A 7,769-nucleotide genomic window follows, 5' to 3' on the forward strand; every position below is an offset into this window, starting at 1 on the left:
ACCCCATGGCTGGGGGTGAGGAGCTCTGCTGTGTCTTGATGGATTAATGCAATTACTACTGTTTTTCATTCAATCATGCTTGCTTCCATTCTAAGATATTACTTGTTCTTAAACCGGATGAATGTGATGATCCGTGACAATCATCATCATTCTCAACTATGAACGTGTGCCTGACAACCACCTCCGTTCTACCTTAGATTAAGTAGATATCTCTTGGATTCTTTAACCGGAATCTTCGTGGTATAAGCTAGAACTGATGGCGGCATTCAAGAGAATCCGGAAGGTCTAAACCTTGTCTGTGGTATTCTGAGTAGGATTCAATGATTGAATGACTGTGACGAGCTTCAAACTCCTGAAGGCGGGGCGTTAGTGACAGACGCAAAAGAATCATTGGATTCTATTCCGGCCTGATTGAGAACCGACAGATGGATAGCCGTGCCGTGACAGGGTGCGTTGAACATTTCCACTGAGAGGATGGGAGGTAGCCATTGACAACGGTGAAACCCTACATACAGCTTGCCATGGAAGGAGCCTTGCGTGTTTGAAGAAGAAGACAGTAGGAAAGCAGAGATTCAGAAGATGTAGCATCTCCAAAACCTCAACCTATTCTCTATCACTGCAAAACAAGTACTTATTTCATATTCTTTTACTTTTCACAATCAATCCTGATAATTTCTGATATCCTGACTAAGATTTACAAGATAACCATAGCTTGCTTCAAGCCGACAATCTCCGTGGGATCGACCCTTACTCACGTAAGGTATTACTTGGACGACCCAGTGCACTTGCTGGTTAGTTGTGCGGGGTTGCAAAAGTGTGATTGCAATTTCGTGCACCAGTTATGATTTGCCGCATTTGCTTCAGGAAATGGGGCAGTGCCAGCTGCGCGTGTTTCATCATGATTTTTTAAAAGCAACTCATTGTTGCGTTCAGCAGCAAGAAGGCAAAAAATTAACTCAAAATATTTTTTAAATCCTTTTTCTCGATACTGCTGCTGCATGAGCATATTCGAGGCATGGAAGGTTGAGAAAGTTTTCTCTAACATATCATTATTAGTTATCTTTTTCCCACATAATTTCATTCGTGAGGTGATTCGAAATATTGCTGAATTATATTCACTTATGAATTTAAAATTCTGTAGACGCAAGTGCGTCCATTCATATCGGACTTGAGGAAGTATCACTGTCTTTTAATGATTATACCTTTCTTCAAGGTTTTTCAACATATCTGCAGGATATTTTAATGTGAGATATTTATTTTTTAATCCTTCGTCAAGATGACAACGAAAGAAGATCATGACTTTGGCTTTATACTTCTGAGATGCATTATTTTCAGCTTTAACGGTATCTCCAAGATCTATTTAATCAAGATGAATTTCAGCATCTAGTATCAATGATAAGTAGTTGTTTCCAGATATATCAAGAGTATTAAATTCAAGATGAAAGAGTTTTGACATAATAAAAATTTGATACCTGAGTCTTCCTAAAATTTAATCAGAGTCTTGTACTGATAATATATTGTAAAATTAATAAAAAAATATATTAAATATAAAATAAAGATGTATAAATAAAATATTCTAATATTAATATAATTAACTTAATAAAAATAATTCATATATTTATTAATATATGCAGTAACGTAAAAAAAAAAGAGAAAGAAGTATTAACCGTGTATAAGAAAAAAAGGAGAATATTTTTATTGTTGTACGTATTGCCTGAGCCTACAATAAATTTACTTTTATAAATTTCTTTAATGCTTTTTTGATATACTTCTTCCTTAAGAATATGAGTTGCCCATTTACATTCATTCTTATCACAACAAAATTTTATTATTTGTGTAATATTAATAGTTATGAGGAGTATAGCCGCCGAGGAATGGAGTGGGGGACAGGGTAGGGACGGTTTCTCTTTGCAGCTCACACATGCGTGGCAGATACAACAACAATGCTGACACGAACTCACAATTTGAAATCAACTTTTTGGGAGATGCCATCATCAATTGCATCGGAAAAATGATGAATAATATAGTTACCCTGAATAAGTAATATGCATGCATGTATGTAAACAGTAATAAAGAAACTTTGAATACTTATCCAAATGGGGGAGGTTTCTCGGAATTGAACCATGAACTCAAGAAAGTGACCTTTCGGCATTGAGATTATTATATTGGGATGCATTATCTTCCATATGGTATTTATATGGTGCTGCTTTGCTCTAACGTATTAATCATCATGAATAGACAATATATCCTTGGTTCGGAGGGCCCAATAAGCAGATGCGACTTACGCGGACTATTGGGTCAACTGTTTTAGTCCTCTCTTTTTCTTTTCTTTAAAATAATTAAATTATAAAATTATATTTTTTTAATGAATATACGAAGATGGTCTTAAGAAACTGTTAGATATATTTAATTAAATTATATAACGGTTCACACTAAAATATCTTTAAGAGAATATCCGTTTTTATTTTTAAAAAATGATGAAATCTTACACTTTATTTATTTAAAAGTTAAAGAGATAATTAGAAAGATCACCGACATGTTAGAAATTTTAATTATTTTTCAAAGAATAATGCACATTAGTATGTTGTTCGATAATAATCACTTTGCAATGACATATTTAATTTAGGTATATTAGTGGAAGTGTAATTCAAATGAGTGACTTTAATTAAATTACTTACTCATCAAAACCCTCAAAATTGGATCATTCATTATAGGTTGATGCATCAACATTTTAACATGTAGTTTAATTAAGTTTAGAAATAATCAAATAATCTTATTTAATTTCTTTGGTAGGGGGTGTTATAATAAGATGCGATCAACATTTTTTGTCTTATTGGTGCCAAATTACTGCTCGCATGATATTTAGGATTTTATTGTTAATGAGAACGAAAATAAAATGCTCTGTCACATACATTCAAAATAGGCCGAGGTTAAAACAAAATTGAAAGAGAAACAAATGTAAACTACGTCTTGTTATCTTTACGAAAGTCAAATTTTAGTTTTACCTTTTCTTCATCTGTAGTCCAACCTAAGAGATTAGGCTTTCACATAAATTCGAAAAACAGAGAATTATATGGTTCAATACTTCAATAAAACTATATAAATAAATTAGATATTTCTAATCATAAACGACTTACTTGAAAATTCAAAAGTGAATAAATGAATAATTAATTATTCAATTATGAGTAAGTCCTAAGTCACTGATTATATTATTTTTTAAAAATATAAAAAATTAAAAATTAAAAACTTTTTTTATTTAAAAATTAGGAGAATAAATTATTAAAACTTCTAATTTTTATTTTTTTATACATTAAGATTTTGACTTTTTGTTTAATTTTGCAATTATTTCCAAATTCATTGATTTGGTGCTTAAAAGTATTTTTGTTTTGTACCAAAATCTTTTCTATTACTTAATACTTGTAAGACTTAGTGCAATTGTCAAAATGTATATTAAACGCCAAAAATCGACCATTTATATACTACCAAAAAAAGGGGTTTTAGTTATGAAAAGAAAATTGTAGTTAAAATCCGTAAGAGTTATGGCAATAATCATACATGAACGGAGCTAGAACTTTTATTTGGAGGGGTCAGGCGACTAATGTAATACTCGGTCTAACTGAAATTAATTAAATAATAAGTTAAATAGGAGCGAATATGGTTGGAAGATTTGACAATTGAAATTTGATAATTTAAATATGATATTTGGATTTAATGAATTTTTTCGAGTCAGAAGACAGTTTTCTGCGTAAAAGCGCGCAGTGGAATTTTGACCGGCAGTACCGGTTGAGACCTGTCTGGTACTGCAGTTGAGAAAATTGATTATGAGTAAATAGGATTAAGAAATGAGAAATTATAATTAGGGGAGGTAGAAATATTTGAAGTGCGATTTAGAACGCTAATCTTAAAGGTTTTGGTCCAAAATTGGGCCAACGGACAAAAATAAGTGAACCGGGTCTAAGTGGGCCCAAGACTCAACATATATAAACATTAGTTATGAGCATTTCAGCTCATTTTGCCCTAAAGAAGGGGTGTTGGGCGCTGAAATTGGGAAGAGAGAAGAGAAGAGAGAAAACCTAACTCTCTTTGATCTTCAAATCACCATAACTTGAGCTACGGAGCTCTGATTGACGAGCCGTTTGCGGCCACGCGTCGCTCTTCTTATCCTCTACAATTTTATCTAAGTTTTGTGGTGAGTAATCTACTGTCCTCTGCCCAGTTTTCATTTTCCTCTTCAAATTCGAATTTGGTTTGGGTTTTGAGGAAACCTTGTGATTTTGGTTGTTTAGGAGTGCTCTAGTATGAGCTATGGGTGATATTCATCACAAACTTTAGTGGGTTAAGGTAAGAAATCCTCCAACCCTTGTGAATTGTCATTTTTATGAGCCCTAGGTTGATGTATGTATGTGATATTGGTTATGTTAGTATATTTGATGGTTTTGGTGCACAATTGGGAAATTGGTGTTGCTTGAGGAGCTTCGGTGAGGCTTGGGGCTAAGGTTGGTGGAGACTTCCAAAGAAGAGGCTCAATTGATTTGGCTACAAGAGGTACGGTTTAAGTTTCATTTAAGTACCGTGTGGTGTGATGAGAATTCCTAGGCTAGATGCCCCTAGGATTAAGTTTGGATTGTATAAATGGTTGGTGCTAATATGCATAGTTGGTATATAATGTGAATTAATGATTGGGTTGAGAATTGTGTGGCCTTGTATGCTTGGTGTATTGAAAATTTGATGTATTGGGTAATGAGTATTGATTTGTGGTTTATGCATTTAAATTGTGAAATTGGGCCGGAGGTCGTAAATTTTGGGCCGGAGGCCGGAAAGAGGTAAGGAAGGTAAGTTGATGTGTGCATTGTATGATGACACAAGTGATTGGATGAATTTCAGATAATAAATATATGAATGATTGGGTTGGTTATTAAATAATAAGGTTTAAGGAGTTGAAGTGTGGAAATTGGTAATTTTGGGTGAAATTATATAAGTGAGGTATGTTTGGTTTTGGTTGAGGTATATTATGTGGTCATATATATGATCATGATTATTGATGCCTTGATGGTATGATGATGCATGAGAGATATGTATGTTGTGATATATGCTTGAGAAATGATTAAGGTTGATTTGTGGGTGAAACCATGTGACAGTGAGTATGATATTGATTATGTATAATGATGATTGATTGGAAATAGTATTGTTGGAGATTGAGATGAGGAAAGATGTATGACATGTTAATGTGTTTGTAATTTAGCCATTTGTTTGAAATGGGTAAAAATGGTTATATGGCGGTTTTGTGAATCGTGGAAAAGTGTTAATGTATGAGTTGAGGAGGCTTGATGTTGATTTTGGTATATTTTGATTGATTTCAAAAAGGGTTGAAACTAGCATGTTTTGGTTGATTTTAAAAAGGGTTGAAAATGGCTTGTTTTGAAAAGGGCACCTTGTGGTTTTATATGAAAACATGGTTTTTGGGCATACTTTGATGGGACATAACTTAGACTCTGGATTTCCGTTTTGTGCCTAACTTTTTTAGAAGTGAAATTGGATCCGGGATGTTCATGTCGTTCGAAGAACGGGCGGAAAACGATTTAAAATGAGAAAGTTATGTCCGTCGGAAGATTGGGGGTTGAATTTGTGAATTCTGCAGCTTTTAACTTAGAAAAATTTTTAGCAGAATGACCCCCACGCGTAAGCGCACTTGGCGCGTACGCGTCGTTCTTCAAGAAGGCACCATCCACGCGTGCGCGTGGTGTGCGCGTGCGCGTCAATGCGCTGCACCCAATGCGCAGCCATTTTCCCGAGAGTTGTGCCAGTTTTGTGCCTGGGGCGCAAATGCACCCACGCGTACGCGTGGCTGACGCGTACGCGTCGTCTTGCTGTGTTTCAATCCGCGCGTCCGCGTGTATGACGCATACGCGTCGATGAGCTTTGTGGCCATCCACGCGTGCGCGTGAAGTACGCGTGCGCGTAGCTCTGTTTTCATCCCAAAGTTGATTTGTGAGTTTTAAAAGCTAAATCTCATACTTCTAAGCCTCCGATCTCACCCTTTATGTATTAAATCATTATGATATGCCTAGCAATGAGAAAGGAGCTAGGGGATGTGGTAACTTGTGAATGAAGCAAGGAAAAAAGTTATGATCAATGATGATCAAAGATGATTATATGAGATACAGAGGATGGCGGTGGAAGTACCGTGTATGCCATGAGCCGAAGGGCTATATTTATTGATAAAAGGTTGGTTCTTAATTGAACCATGAGCCGGATGGCTGAGTTATTGCCGGATACGGCGGAGCCATGTGATAAATTGGCTAGTTCTGGATTGAACTGTGAGCCGGATGGCTGAGTTATTGCCGAGTTACGGCAAAGGCATTATGGATTATGGCTGAGTATAAAGGCATATATGATAAATGAACGAATATGATAAATGAATAATGATGGAAAATGTTGAATGTAAGCATGTTTGTGTTTTCTCTCTGGTTGTAAGGGTGACAGGGCACCGATACCCTCTAATGGCGACAGGGCGCAGATACCCTCTAATGGTGACAGGGCACATATTCCCTCTAATGATATTAATACGCAACAGAGAGACTGTGCCCGGGTTAGCTACCGGACACGTCGGGTTGGCTTGATAACCGACAGATGATATCATCAGCCATAGGGCAGGCATTCATCATTTGCATATGTTTGAATTGTTTGGGTTTGCCTATTTGTTTTGAATTTCTACATTATATATGCTAAGTTACCTGATTATGTGCTACTTGTTCTACTTGTACCTTAATTGTGTATTACTTGCCTGTATTGCTTGTGTTTGTACAATTGAGAGGCCCCTCATGTTGGTGTCGGTGGAGGTTGAGGGATGTTCTTGATGAGATGAATTAATGATGCGATTGCATGATGATGATGATCATTGGTTGAGATGATTTGAGCTCCCTGGGTAGACGCAGTGATGTGGTTTCACTAGCTCCAGGTGAGGGTATGATGTATTGATATAGAATTGCTGAGACAGCACGACTGATGATGGTTTTGTTTATGATTCTGAATCTGATTCGTGGGAGAGTCAGCGAGTTGGGAATCATATGAGATATGAACTAGATTTAGTATCCCCTTACGACAGATGCCTATTTATGGATTAGTGAGAATCTAGGATGGATACTTGGTGAAAAGGAGTTCAGGATGCTTAGTGAGTTTTTATTGCAGTGCATTGTATTTATTTGGCACTTTTACCGTACTAGGAACCCATGGGTCCGGGGTTCTCATTCCGTATATATCTCTTGTTTTTCAAATACAGGTCCAGGTGCTCAGAAGTGAGATGTGATTCGTCTGAGAGACGGCGAAGATATTTATTTTCTCTACTTTGTGTTTTGCTTAGAATCTCTCCACCTTTGTTTTGAAAAGATTATATTATGTATTGAACTCTTTTGGAACTTGCCTACAGAGGCTCTTATGTTTTCTTTGGGAGAGATTAGGATATACTGTTGTCAACTACTTTCATAATGTATCCTAACCGGCCTAAACTTCGCGGGTCGCGACTAATGGCTATTTACTTATGCTATAAATATCTATCTGTTATCTATCTCTTAATCTCCTTTATGCCTTGTCCGTATATCACGTTCGGCTTAATAGTTTAACTTTTCGTTGTCGAAACGTGAGTGATACGTCTTCGCGATTTTATTTCTACTCTTTTCAGGCTTCTTGATTAATACTCATTTCGAAATTTACCTATATTTATATATTAAAAATCCACCTGAGAGTCATATCACCGTAATATCATTGACTTA

General features: G+C 35.9%; 1 long non-coding RNA gene across 1 annotated transcript; it reads left to right on the forward strand.

Moving 5' to 3' along the window:
* Positions 1 to 4,008: 4,008 nt before the first annotated feature.
* On the forward strand, positions 4,009 to 7,564 carry LOC140184303 (uncharacterized). Its single transcript, XR_011880730.1, has 4 exons — positions 4,009 to 4,189; positions 4,287 to 4,341; positions 4,423 to 4,545; positions 7,280 to 7,564. It is a non-coding gene; the product is annotated as an uncharacterized lncRNA (long non-coding RNA).
* The last annotated feature ends 205 nt before the right edge of the window (positions 7,565 to 7,769 follow it).

The sequence above is a fragment of the Arachis hypogaea genome, chromosome 4, assembly GCF_003086295.3.
Source record: "Arachis hypogaea cultivar Tifrunner chromosome 4, arahy.Tifrunner.gnm2.J5K5, whole genome shotgun sequence".
NCBI lineage: Eukaryota > Viridiplantae > Streptophyta > Magnoliopsida > Fabales > Fabaceae > Arachis > Arachis hypogaea.